The 14,055-nt window shown below is 36.6% G+C and overlaps 1 long non-coding RNA gene across 1 annotated transcript in view; it reads left to right on the plus strand.

The window, feature by feature from the left end:
- LOC129031912 (uncharacterized) overlaps positions 1 to 14,055 on the plus strand; it is a 138,523-nt gene that overhangs the window by 92,965 nt on the left and 31,503 nt on the right. The window contains exon 2 of the long non-coding RNA XR_010122799.1: positions 3,169 to 3,351. This is a non-coding gene — a long non-coding RNA (uncharacterized LOC129031912). The remainder of the gene's footprint in view (positions 1 to 3,168; positions 3,352 to 14,055) is intronic.

The following is a 14,055-nucleotide window of genomic DNA, read 5'->3' on the forward strand; positions in this document are numbered from 1 at the left end:
GTTCTTATTAATCTTTTTGCTTAATGTGACATTATAATCATTAAAATTGATAACTCTGGCCTGATTTAATCTGAGATTAGAAACCAGATACAAGGGAAGTTATAAAGCTATTTAACGTTACCCGAAGCTTCAGATTTTTTTTTTTTTTTTGTAAAATTTGGCCAATATAGTTATGGCCTAAATATTGTTAACAGAGGGCCACTGTCAGATTCTGGAAGTGTCTCATAAACAAGTATTACATTTTGTACTGGCACAATTTGTTTGTTTGTACATTGTTTATGCTTAACTCTGACAAGTGATACAAACAAAGTGGATTCTGCACCTTTAGAAAACATGTTGCCCAGTTAACAAGAACATTTTTGTAGTTTATATGCCAGAGCTAATCCGGGTTTCCATACCTTGTAAGCATACCTCTAAAGACTAAGCCCAGCCCTTCCTTCTTTCGGTAACTGTCCTGCACACAGCACAAGCCTAGCTTAGCCACTGCTGCCTAAATTGTGTGAATGCACTCAAAGACAGTGACTTGTGCTGCTTACTAAAATGACTGAAAAGGAAACATAGTCATGAAATTATTGACAATTTAGGTGAAGGAGACTTTAGAGTTCCTTTAAGTCAACATTGCTTGTATTTCAAATTCCTAGACTATCTAAGTTCTCTACAATAGACCCCAAGCATGGGCTAGAAGAGAAAAAAGAAAATGTGGGTGGGAGAGAGCAGCTGGAATAAAAATTTTGCCTCGTTATTCAGATCCAAGCTCTATCTGCCTATAAAGACCTTGCTATATTTCTAGGTGGCTCATTTTATTATTAAGCATTAAAAAATCTTCTGTATTTTATTCAAAAATAGATATTATCAAACCTTAAATATCTACCTTTATTTTTAAAAGACTTTAAAGCTATAGCTATAGATTATTATAATAAATTATTGACAATGATTTATCAAAAACAAAACATTGCTGAGAATTTATTTTTACTAAGGGATGATTGGCACATAACTCGTAATCATATGTCTAAATATATATTTATTACTTATGACCATGGCTGCGTGTTAGTATCAAATGGGGAGTTTGAAACCATACTGATGCTTGGGCTCACCCCAGAGATTTTAGTTTAATTGGTCTGCTTTGGGCCTGTACCTGATAGTTTTTTAAAGCTCCCCAGGTGATTCTAATGACCCCGCAAATATACATGTTCTATCTTAAAGCAGGTGCTTTGGGAAAAAAGTAACTACAATGAAACAGCTTTCTTATGTATTATTTGTCCTTATGAAATTTCATTCTAAAGATTAAATTTTAGGTGTGTTTGTTTCTAGAGGATTGAGTTTTAGTGAAAGAAATATTAGAAAGAAGATAACTTTGAAGGGAATCTTGTTCCTTAGTTTTTACCACATCTTCACAATTTTGTCTTCATATATCATCTTTTATTTACTTCCTTCCGTCTCTTCTAGAGCTGATTACCAACTCCTACCACTGTTAACCCTCATCCAGGAACAAGCTTATGTCTTTAACATTCTGAGTGGGCTTCAGCATCCTTGCATATGTTCAATTCTTAAAAACCTGTTGAAATAAAAGATCAGGAGACATAGGAGGGATGCCAGAAGACAGCGTGGTTAAGTGGGGGAGAATCTTTCCCCAAGGGATTGGAGGTATTTCAGGATTAGACTATGTATATCTATAAGCATGCATATATATTTATGCTTATGGTACACATGCATACCATGTATGTTCTGTTGTGTTCCAGGAATGTGGGAAAGAACACTGCACTGCGTGCTGCTTAAGATTAGGGATCTTGATCTCTTGTTTTGTATACTCATCTTCACACAATGGCAGCATATTGATGCTCAGTAAATGTCAATAAAACAAATGCATGTTAAAAAGAGTAAAGGATGAAGAAAGGTAGAAAGATGTAATTAAGTTGGTTTTCCACATGACAGGACAGAGAGGAAGTAGTTCAGATGTTTTCAGTTGTGCTAGTAACTATCCTCTGCACAGGTAGGGGAATGCTTGGCAGGGTCAGGAAAGTGAGAAAGGAAGCAGTTCAACAGAAACTGGCCGTTGAGGTTGCATACGTAAAGCCTATCTCTATATGACCCATGACCTGGGATCCCTTGTGTCTCCAAAGGAGCCTCGCCCATTGACATAGGAGGCAAGGAAGGCTGAATCATGAATGGAGAATAGAAATCTAGATCTCAGCCTCACTGTTGTGGAAATAGGTTTTCAGTGTCTCTCACTCCCCACCAACTAGAAAATGGTACTTCTGTGTTTCTAGGCGTCTTCTTCCTAAGATTGTTTAGAAGGTAGGGTGAGAAATAGCAGTTTGTCTGAAGAAAAAGGCTTTGTCTCTAAAATGGTCCAGAGAGCAATTAGATTCAGGGGATCCGTGGATTCCAGCTTCTAAGGGTTAACACATTTTCCAGGGCTGCATTGCAGAGTACAATAGGAAAATAAAAAGAACCGTGCCTCAATCCTTTTTTTCCCCTTGGTTACCTGTCTCTCCTCTCCCCCTCTCCCCCCTTTTTTCTCCTCATTCTCTTACTTTTCTTCATATGTTATAATACCTTAACTGGATAGATTCTATTTCTCAATAGTAGAGAAATTGAGGCTGATTGCACAGTGTTCAAAGTTATCTATAATTTCATGTATTCTTATATTTTATAATTTTGTATATCTTAATAGTTTTATAATTTGACTTCTATTTTTCTTTTGAAAATAATTCAGTGTATGGGTGTATACATATGCATTTTTTAAAATCCCAGAGTATTGTCAAATGTTCTTTCTGAAAAATACACCTTTTATTGTTTGTTTGTTTTCTGATAAGGTTATTAACATTTTATAAAATGTTAATCAATGTGTCTTCTCCACTATTAAATATTAAAAGCTCTGTACTGGTTATCTTATGACTGCACTTCCAGTCCACTCTCTGCCAGGGAGACTGACTCCAGGTGCTGCCCTCTGCTTTCTGACTGGTCTCTGTCAAGACTGACAATGGTAGAGCAGAGGGTTCTGGGAAGAGAGTGGGATTGGGATGTTGATTCCTCGATTCCCTCTCTGGTGAGTGGCTGTGGGGTGGCTGGGGTGCTCTAGCAAAGCCACAGTCTCTATTGAGTAAGTCATCCTCTGCACACACACTGTCAGGGATATGGTAACCATTCTTTCCTTTGACCTTTCAGGCCTCACGTGTACCAGCTCTCTGCTCTCCTTTGCCTTGGGACGTTCCATCCCTGGAAGTTTCCCTGCCCACATCTTTGTAGAGAGTCCATTCTCCAAGCTTCAGTGTGTCATCTGTTAGGACTATGACCCACCTGGTACATTACCTCAGGGCATTCATTTCAGGCTCCTTCTAAGTGGTCAAGGTACAGTTGACTAAATACCGTACTTCATTTCTGGTATGTTTGGAGAGACATCTGTTTTTTGCATTTGGTCTTTCACTCTTTGTTTTTCTCCAGGAGGATTATACTTTGTTTGTTCCTCTCAAACTTTACCCAACTGAGAGTGCTATAGAGTGCTGTGATTTAAATATCAACAGATTTCTAGGGACATATGCACTCTCAGAAATATGCGTTCTCAGACCTGAGTACCCTGGTGTGGGCTTGGTGGTATTTTAGGAAGCATGAATTGAGATCTGAGGGCACTAGGTTTATCTTGAAAGCAGATGTAGGTAAATTGTCTCGGCTCTGCTGTGATCTCTAAGATTATGAAGGTATCTGGAACTCAGGAGAAAAAACATCTATTTTATCACATCACTGAATGTAGTTTCTTACCATTTATTAAACATTGGCTTAAAATAATGATTTTGCCATTTTTTTCTGTCACATTGCAAATGCTTATCTATTGCTTTGACTAAGTTTGCATGCCTGTATTTCACCCTTGAAAAAGTAGTGTTCAGTTTTTTCTTTTTGTAGATAGTATTTAGATCACCTTTATCAATCTTAAAATAAGAAACCTACTAAAAATAACTCTAAATTGCAAGGCATCTCTTTAATACATAGATACTTTGTATCTTCATTTTAGTTGAAAAGTTAAAATTATCTGTAGAGACAGCGTAAGACTAGATGATACCTTTTAATCTATTGTGAGATATATGTAACATGTCAGCAGATGGAAAAAGTAGGGACTGTTTTATAAACCTCCAATCATCAAATAAGTGACATGTTTGAGTCAATCAATTTAAGAGGTTCCCAGTCCACTGATGAAACCATTTGAAGAAAATGTGCTGTTTGATGTTACAGAAGCCAAAAGCTGTATAAATGTGTCATCTGTTTTTCATTTTAATTCACTGTTTCAGAAGTATTTACTGTGTATTAAAAAATCTTTTTACCCTTTCAAATCTTTTGGGCAACCTGGAAAAATTGAGAACAGTTTAACATCTATCCATAAAAGCACATTCTCAGCTGAGTTATCTTGTTCCTATGTGGTGATATTAATCATATTACGTATGAACTTTTTAAAATCAAGTAAGAAGGCTGTCATTTGACTAAGTAGCTGCTGATTTTTAAACAGAATCTGTAAATATATATCTATATGCTGAAAGCTTTTAGTTCAATAAAAAATTAAAGGTTTTTTTAATACAATATAAATCTGAAAGGTATTTCCAGGTTCAGACAAAAATATCTGGAAGGATGTTGCCTTTAAAAATAAAGCCTTTTTTATAGGACAATCTCTGTTTTAAGAAATGAGATTATTTCATATTGTTGTCCATGGGAAAATATTACTAGACTGAGAGATTCTTCTTATTTAATTCTCCCTCCAACGCCATCCTTCCCTTGCAATGAACGCCCAATCACTGTTACTTTTTTTCTCACTATTTAAAAACCTCTCTCTTGCCCACAGAGTTGCTTTTTTATTTTATTTTATTTTATTTTATTATTATACTTTAAGTTTTAGGGTACATGTGCACAATGTGCAGGTTAGTTACATATGTATACATGTACCATGCTGGTGTGCTGCACCCCTTAACTCGTCATTTAACATTAGGTATATCTCCTAATGCTGTCCCTCCCCCCTCCCCCCACCCAACAACAGTCCCCAGAGTGTGATGTTCCCCTTCCTGTGTCATTGTGTTCTCATTGTTCAATTCCCACCTATGAGTGAGAATATGCGGTGTTTGGTTTTTTGTTCTTGCGATAGTTTACTGAGAATGATGATTTCCAGTTTCATCCATGTCCCTGCAAAGGACATGAACTCATCATTTTTTTATGGCTGCATAGTATTCCATGGTGTATATGTGCCACATTCTCTTAATCCAGTCTATCATTGTTGGACATTTGGGTTGGTTCCAAGTCTTTGCTATTGTGAATAGTGCCACAATAAACATACGTGTGCAGAGTTGCTTTTTAAAAAGATCCCTCTCTTTTCCTGGATGCTCTTCTTTCCTCTTTTCTCTGCCCTCTCACCCTGGCCACGCCCTCCTGTCTGGGTCCATCCGGTCCTACCTCCTGACAATGCTAATTTCCTCTTCTCAGTTTGGCTACTAAATTTTACACCATGCCATAAACAGGCTACTTGTGATGCCTCTGGTTATTCATAATGCATAGCCAAAAATACGCTAAGTGCCACCACTCCTCAGTTCACTGATTTCTAGCCAGAAGCAGGGAGGGAGGAAAAATATCAGTGCTTTACTTTAAAGCCATTGTCTTCCACTGGTTTTCATTAAGGGGACAGGAGAATTATATGTAAAATGTAATAATCTTCAGGTTTTCCTGAATGTTTTAACAAGCCACGTTCAGGCAGTAGGGTTGGAAAGTGATAAGGGAAAACGACAAGGGTGTTGAAAGTCCCTAAACGAGATCCTGTAATTTCTAGAAAAGAAATAGTTCTGCAAACAGGAGACATGATTACGTAGGCTTAATTAACAGTTCAAAGTATTGGGGAGGACTTATCATGGTAAGTTTCTCGTTCTTTAATGAGTAAATGACCCATTTGAGTGCATGAGCACATATCAGAAGCACATGGCGATGAAGAAGTGTGGTGGTGGTAGATCTGATCAAAGGTTTTCAAAACTGACTCCAAGTATTTGATGAAGAAGATTAACATGGAGACAATTTACCAAACAAATACGGCATAAAGAGCCAAGAGACCTTCTAAGGGACTTCAAGGCTCCAGCTTGCCCACATAAAGAATATCATTAAACAGAAAGAAAGCAAAGACCAGAGTAAATATCTCGTATGCTGAGTCCATCGAGTAACAGAACTGTCGATTGATGATTTTTTTTGCTTTATTTTTTAAATATACACACCAGAAGATGTTTTCAGTTTTTAAATGCAAAACAAAGCAATGCAGTTGACCCGGGTTCTAACTGGGTAACTCTCTTAAGTGTTCTAAAAGATTTCTGGACCAGAATTGGTTAATTAGTGCTTTGTGTTGCACTGTGTTACATATGACCTAACCAGAGATAAAAAGGTTTAAAGGTCTCTTGTAACCCTGCAATGCCATTTGTAACACAAAAATAACCCCCTTTCATTACTGGCATGCCACTGTAGCACGCAGGTTATTTTTTCCCTTCACTGCAATAAGGGCAGCTTTCGCATCAGAAGAATTCTTGGCAAATTAATGCGCTACCTCTTGGGCTAATTAAATTAGAAAGGATCAAAAATACAGAGCGGCTTTTGTGGTGGACACAATGTCGTGCTTCATGCATCTTGCTCAGAGAGGAATTTCTGCCATTTAGCCCCCTTTTGCCTCTAGCAGTGTTCTGGACTCTCTAACACAGTCAAGTTCCTAATTTGCCTCAATGAGAGAGAATTATTAACTGATAATAAGAAAAGGAGCATTCACAGCTTCAGGCTGGGCTATGTGGAAAAGGGTGATCTACCCAGCACCTGAAGCGCATGCAATTTTTATTAATTCCTGCCTAAAACAATGCATTCAGGAGTAAAATTGCTGTGCAGATGACAAAAACAATTACGCCTTTCATTCGTTCATTCTAAAAATGTGAACTACTTTAGCTCAAATATAACCAGATTAAACAACTAAAGTAGTTGCTCACCTCTCTTTAAATCCAGTTTGGATTGCAGCAAGTGTGTTTTATGTTGAGAAGTTGCCACTGCCACTTAAACTGATTGTTCCTATTCAAATCGCTGAGTGCACAAGTGATTTTGACAATAATTAATATTGTTCTCTCTATACTGTGGTCCTTTGTTTGAAGATGACACTGATGATGGTGTTGCTATCTTTATGGGCATTAATCCCAGAAAGAGAGATGGAGGCTTCTGCAGTAAATCCTTGCATGACTATTTGCTTCCGTAGACTTTCTGTGATTTGTTGCTGTTTATAGAGTTTTTAGATATCATGGTAGCTTTGATCAAAACAAGATACCTTCATTTCTACGTTCTGCAACGTCACTAATGGCCTGTTGCTTCCCAGATAGTGTTAGTTCACAACAACTAGAGATTCTTCAGTTGTTGTTTGCTGAGTTTCTTCTACTGTTTTTTTGGGGGGGATAACTGTAGTTATCCCAAATTAGTGAATTAGTTGGTTATGCTGTTTTCGAAGTTCCATATGTTCGCAGTTAATAGAGTTTAGACTAACTTATATCTGTAACAATGTGAAGTTGAGTATATTTATTGATGTATTAATATGAGTGACAAATCTGTTTCTAAAAAAAGATGTAAAAAGTGTTGTCAATTGTGCTATGTCAAACTTCTTATGTAGATCATCAAGTTGGTCATAATTTTTGTTTTGCGATTCAAAATGGAAAAACCTCATAATGTGGTTGTTTTTGTGTGTGTTTCATTGATTTCTGAGTTTCCTTTCAATGTAATAGGAATTAGTGGTTGTTTTGGATATTCTGTTAGGATCTTTGTTTTTTTCTGAGATTTTCATAGTATATACAAATGCATGACCTTGATCTGCTTTGAAACTTCCAGGTTGAATTTCAATCTTTCCACTATGATCAGAAATCCTTTCCCTGTGTATAGGTTGGACTAGAACCCAATTCACTGGTGAAAAATTCAAGGGCCATTGTTGATATATGCAAAGTGTCAAACCAATGATTTCCCTGAAAGCTCTCTGGAGTCTATTCTAATGTCATTTTCAAAATGTCCTGTTTGAATTCCAAAACATAATGGACATCCAATTTGTTATATTTGAATATGTCACTCTGCTTTTTAAAAATCATTATTTGGGTGCTAAACATTGTTCTAAGCTAGGATTGTCTATTTTGTGCTCATTGGTCATTTAACCATGCAGCTGTAACTTTAACCTGGAACTTCATTCATTCTATGTAATCCATACCTCCTCTTTAAATATTCATCTCAAGCACCACCCACATAAATTTTTCTCAGATTATTTCATATCACACTCATAACATTTTCCCTTCATCCTTCTAGAATTTGATTCATGGAATAGAAAGATTCATGATTGTTATGTACTAAAAAATCTTGGTCTGGTCTCTGCAATTTTATTCATGCATGATCTTTTAATTACTTGAGGATTGATATCATGTAGTTAGTTTTCTTTTATTGCCCATAGCATCTAGCTTGGCATACTGTAGATACTCATTAAAGTCTTTTTGTTTTGCCAATTGCTTGCTTTAATGGGTACCAGGGATCGGTTCTCTTGGCAATGTTAAATGTTTGTGTAAAAAAAAAAGATGTATAGAGGCACTTATATATGGCTGGGACCTAATTTCTAAAGTCTGGATACAAGAAGAAAATTGTATTTAGACAAAATTATCTTAAGAATCCTTCCTTAGAAAGCTGTCACATTGGAGACCATGGATTCTATTTCCTTAATACGCCCAAAACAGCAAGGTTTTCTCCCAATATTGGAATAGATTGGTGTTTTTTGCTTTAATGTAAATAAAGTAATTAGGGTCATGCGGTAGAAAAGAATGGTTACCTCTATACACTAGACTCATCCTCAGTGCTGGAAGCTGTTTAATATATGAGAGGTACATGAGAACTGGGACTGACTGAATGAAGAGTGGCTTCATGTCTCTTATTTCAGGCTAATTCTGTAGAAATATCTGGCAGAATTGCCTTGGTACATACATAGTATTTTTTCTGTTTATTTATTTATCTTTTTGGCCAAGTTATGTATAGTTGTGATCATATAACTTAAATGTACATTATGACATGTCTTCATTGTGCAATTGCTTCTTGTTCCAGGAAAATTCTCTCTGCTACATTTTGAACAAGATGTATTCATTGCATGAACTTCACTTGTAAATGCAGCCTTGGGGCTCTTCTTTTAACCTGGCACCTACTTTGCACTCTTTTGTCTTCATTATGACTAGTTTCATGTGTTGGTCAAGACACATCTGACATATAATGCTTTATAAGGAAAGGATGTCACTCCTTTAAATTCCAGTGTTGTCAAGGAAAGCGCACTTTAGGGAGATGAATATCTGCCAGATTGGAAAAAACCATTAATAAGCTTTCTTGCTGCCCCCACTGAATCCTGTAGGATTTTCTCATTGTTCTGCAGGACACACACACACACACACACACACACACACACACACACACGAGCCAGGTATGTGCTCAACCTCCTTGTTGCATGCTGAACTTTCAGCTTTGCTGTTATGATTTGCCTTAACTTTTCATTAGAAAGCTGACATCTTAAAAGTTTGGAAAAGACTTACAGTGGGAGGGGCTATTAGTCCTTACTTGGCAGTTCCTTATCTTTAGAAAATGGACTTTCAGGTTAGATTTGCAGAATTTATGGCACTCTTTACCTTGAAGATCATTTCCTATAACAGGGTTGGCTTAAACATAAGATTATATTGATATTAATAAACAGGTCAAACTATTCAGTACTTTTTTTTGAAAAAGGGGATTTTTTATCATGGCATAGTTTCAGATGGTTGAGATTTGTCTACAACCTCTCATCCTCACATAGTGATTGGATGTGAAACATATACACTTTTAACAGTGGAATGCACATGCTGTCATAAACTTTCATATTAGGAAGCACTGCATAAAAGATGTTATTTCTTTTCTAAATGACAGTTGCAACACCTTAAAGTAGTTCTACAATCTCTTCTTGGTCCTCACTACTTTTAAGCTTGTATTTTCCCTGAATGTGTATTGGACCCAGAGAAACAGAACATGCCTGACTACTCTCCTTCTGGTATGAGAATGCTGTGCTTAAAAATATCATCTGTATGTGCTTTATTTTTATTTCAACCATACGTGCTTTTATAAGTATTTGAAAAGAAAATATTTTAAAGATTTGAAATAGAGGGAAGGGGCTATATGTGAATTACAGCAGCCTCAGGGTAACAGTATCTCACACACTAATGATTCATATGGAGTTTATGTGTCTATTTATATTGTCATTTATTTCGGGGAGGGGTGGCTAGAGAAAGAAAGCAGTGTATAGCATATTACCTAAATACCAGTGGTTTCTGAAAAAAGTAAAAAAACACCCTGAACATTATCCTCATTTAATTAGAAGCAATCATTACATAATTATTCATATTAATTCAGTTTCTTACAACAGTGTTACATTTATTGGCACTTCCTCTTTTTTCCTTCTTTGTTCTAAAAGAAGGGAGGATTGTTCTTTATTATTTGAAAGGGAAAAGGAAAGTGGTTTTATTTTCTGATAAAGCATTTACAAAAATGTCCACATTTGATGTGGCTCCTGGGGTCACATGGTGTCTGAATGTTCAACATGATCCTGGATCTTTCTGTAATTATTTCAGACTCAATAATAATGGTATCTTTAAAGGAACCAGGAAACTTGAACTCATATCTTTGTCGTGAATGCAGGATTAATGTTACCAGAGTCTAGTTTCTGACCTTGAGGAAAGGGCTGAAGCATCTAAGCTATAAGTGATGACATAATATTAAAAGTGCATAGGGGAACATAGTGTAGCCTATTATTGATGAGCAAAAGGTGGTATAAATGGGTGAAATATTATTGTCAGCATACCAGGGAGATATTTTTGCCCAGATTACTTATTCACATAGTTTGTCCAAAAACTTAGCTTCCTTAGAGAAGTTATAGGAAATAAAAGAGTTGTCTTCATTTTCATGTGTCTTAATACAGTCCAGATAATTATTATTGCTTAGTGTTAAGCAAGCACATAGATTCATTTTTGCCATCATCACAAGCCAGAAAGAAAGGGCAGATGAGTCTGAACAAATTTTCTGAGGTCACTTGTGTGTGTGTATGAATGTGAGATATCCAAAGGAGTAAAGAGTAAAAGTTGGGGAAATTAATTGAAAAATTATTAATTCTTAAAATGCAGAGGCAAGAATAAATTAAAGCAGATGCACATTGGGAAGTTTCCTTTCTACTTTACCCACACATCCATTTTTTGTGTGTGTTTTGCCAATGAATAGAAAAGAAGGAGAAAACTATTTCCAGGTGTCTTCACTCAGTCTCTCAGTTTCAGAAATATTGATATATGACTTTACTACTGACAGGGAACAGAGAAAGAGAAGCTCATCTCTTTGACTGCTCTGTTACAAATATAGTTACAAAGTGTTGTAGAATAGTCCTTTTGAGTTTCAGATTTGCGACTACAAAAATTAGGCATTTCTTTCTTTCTCCCTTTGCTTGAAAATCAAGTCCACCCTGTCTCGACCACATAAATAGAACAATTTTCCTCTGTGAACTGCTTGATGAGGCTGTGGCCAGATTCATATAAATGTCATAAAAACAGAGTACAGAATGGATTATTTTATGATTAAGATCTGTATGGATCTTTGTATGAATGCAACGTGCTTTGGCAGGGTTCTGCTGCATGCACACTAGTTTTAGTGTGTGTGGTGGAAAAAATGGCCTGCCACATTGTCACTTTAATATCTTTCTGAAAAGCAACAAAAATCACTGGGCTCCACCAAAGGTTACAGCATCGTACAAAGGTTTGGTCTGCTAACCAGTACAGTGTGTGTTCTATTTCTCATTGAAATAATAACGAGAGTAAGATTCAGTAAAATGCCCCAATATTTCTCAGCACTGTCATTAAATGACATGTTGATATCTAATTGTAATCGTAAGGTGAAACTTTCCTGTTCTCTAATTTATGTAATGAGATTCAATTTTCTTTCTGTATCTTTGATTGTGTCTATGAGCTGAAATCTTTCTCCCTATGTATCTTTCTCTTTCTTTCTTTGGTTCAGGTCTTTTGGGGGAAAGAGATGCTTCATTTAGATTTATTTTTTTGAGACACCAGGCAAGCTGCTATCAGCACATGGATGCCAAGATGGTCCTTTAATAAAGAATTGTGGTTTAAGAGTTTCAACCAAAGGATTAATGTATTAAACTGAATAATAGCATCCAGGCAGTAGCAAAGATGATGATCAGAGTTGGTGAAAGAAAGATTATTGATCATCTGGCTCTATCAGTCACAAACAGGGAAGAAGAAAACAAAAAGGAGGAAAAGGAGATTAAAGAAACGAAAAATAGTTTAGTAATGCCAGCTGATTCTGTTGCTAATTATAAATCTTTGGCAAGAAGCCTTAGCTATACAGTAACTCTCCAGTTATCTGGTGGTCAGATTTCCAGCAATCTTTACCACTCAGAACACAGATGAGATCCTGGAATTGTATCTCTCATAGCCTTGGCCGCATAGGAACAACTTTCTTTTCTGGTTGCATTCAGCTATTCCCTGGAAGGTTTATTAAATTGATTATGCATGTACATTTAAGATTGCTTATTTAATATATCTGTTTGTCTGGGTTTTTAAAGCCCCTTTAAGTTCTTCTCCAGGTTATGGAGGGAAGTGGAAATAGGGAGGGGGTAAAATGCATTGGGCATGGGGGAAGGACGTGCAGGTTAGCAGGCTATAAAATAAATAAAATAGACATGAATAATTATTATTTTGCAGACAATGAGTATTCAAGAGAGAGATTGCTCAATTGTCTTGATACTTAGAAGAAGGAAAGACAGCTCTTAGCTGTGGAATCCAAGGAAGTCTTCATGGAGAGGGGACATTATTGTCAGGCCTAGGGGTTATCTAGGATCGAAAAAGGTGGGAACTGGGAGATGGACATTCGAGAAGCCTTGGGGTAATGACCCGGGGATAATAATATTAGGAATCATTAATGAAATGCTGAAAATTTGCTTGAAGCATAAGGTGAATCTATGAGAGTCATGGAAAATATGGCTGAAGTAGAAATAAAGACCAGGCTATGGAGACTTCTGAATGCCAAACTCAAGTTTTCAGACTTCACTGTAGGCCATTAGAGCTACTGAAAGCATTTATCAGGGGAGTTGGGATGCTAGGGTTGTTTTGCCAGGGTTGGGACAAGTATATTGGGAGAGTGGAGACAGTAGAGTGGGCAATGTACTACTTGAACTTAGGAGCAGTCAGCAGATGACTAGCCCATTGTGGGGGATCACAAGAGAGGCTGGAGAGAGATTTGGAGTCAACTAAGTAGGGGCTAAAAGCAATAGTTAAATTAAAAAATCAGATGAGATTATTGAGGGAAAGAATGTAAATAATGAAAGAACAAGGAATGACAGATCCTTGGAATCTCTATTAGAACAGTAATGGAGGAGTCCGAGAAGTTATATATAGAGAGTATAACAATTAGGAAGGAGGAACATAGACTGCAGTGTTGTAGAAAAGGAAGAATAGAGGAGGAAGGAGCAAAGAACGAACACACATTGAGTATCAACTCTATATCCAGATCCAGATGTATGCAATGTTATTTAATCTTTCCATGCATTCTATTAGAGATATATTCTTACCCTAATTTTACAAAGGAAGAAATTGATGTTCAGAGGGGTTAGGTTACATGTCCAAAGCCACCAAGTAGCAAGTAGATGAACTGCGATTTATGCTCAGGTTTGTTTGATTCCAAAGTCTATGCTTTTGCACTGTTAAATGCTGCCAACAGGTTGAAGCATCTAAGAGAAGAGAAAGGGTTGTTTGACTGGTTTGCCTCAGGAGAGTTGTGAGAGCAGAAGCCATATTTCACAATAATAAGAGATAAATGGGTGATGGATTCAATTTAGTTCACATACTGTTTATTGGGCATCTGATGTGTAATGAGGAAATTTTCCAGCTACTGGAAATCCAAAAACCAATAGAGCTGAGTCCTTGCTCTCAAGGAGTATGAAATTTGGGAGGGACAAAACAAACACATAGATCATTTCAA

Source organism: Pongo pygmaeus, chromosome 11 (genome assembly GCF_028885625.2).
Source record: "Pongo pygmaeus isolate AG05252 chromosome 11, NHGRI_mPonPyg2-v2.0_pri, whole genome shotgun sequence".
Classification (NCBI taxonomy): Eukaryota; Metazoa; Chordata; class Mammalia; order Primates; family Hominidae; genus Pongo; species Pongo pygmaeus.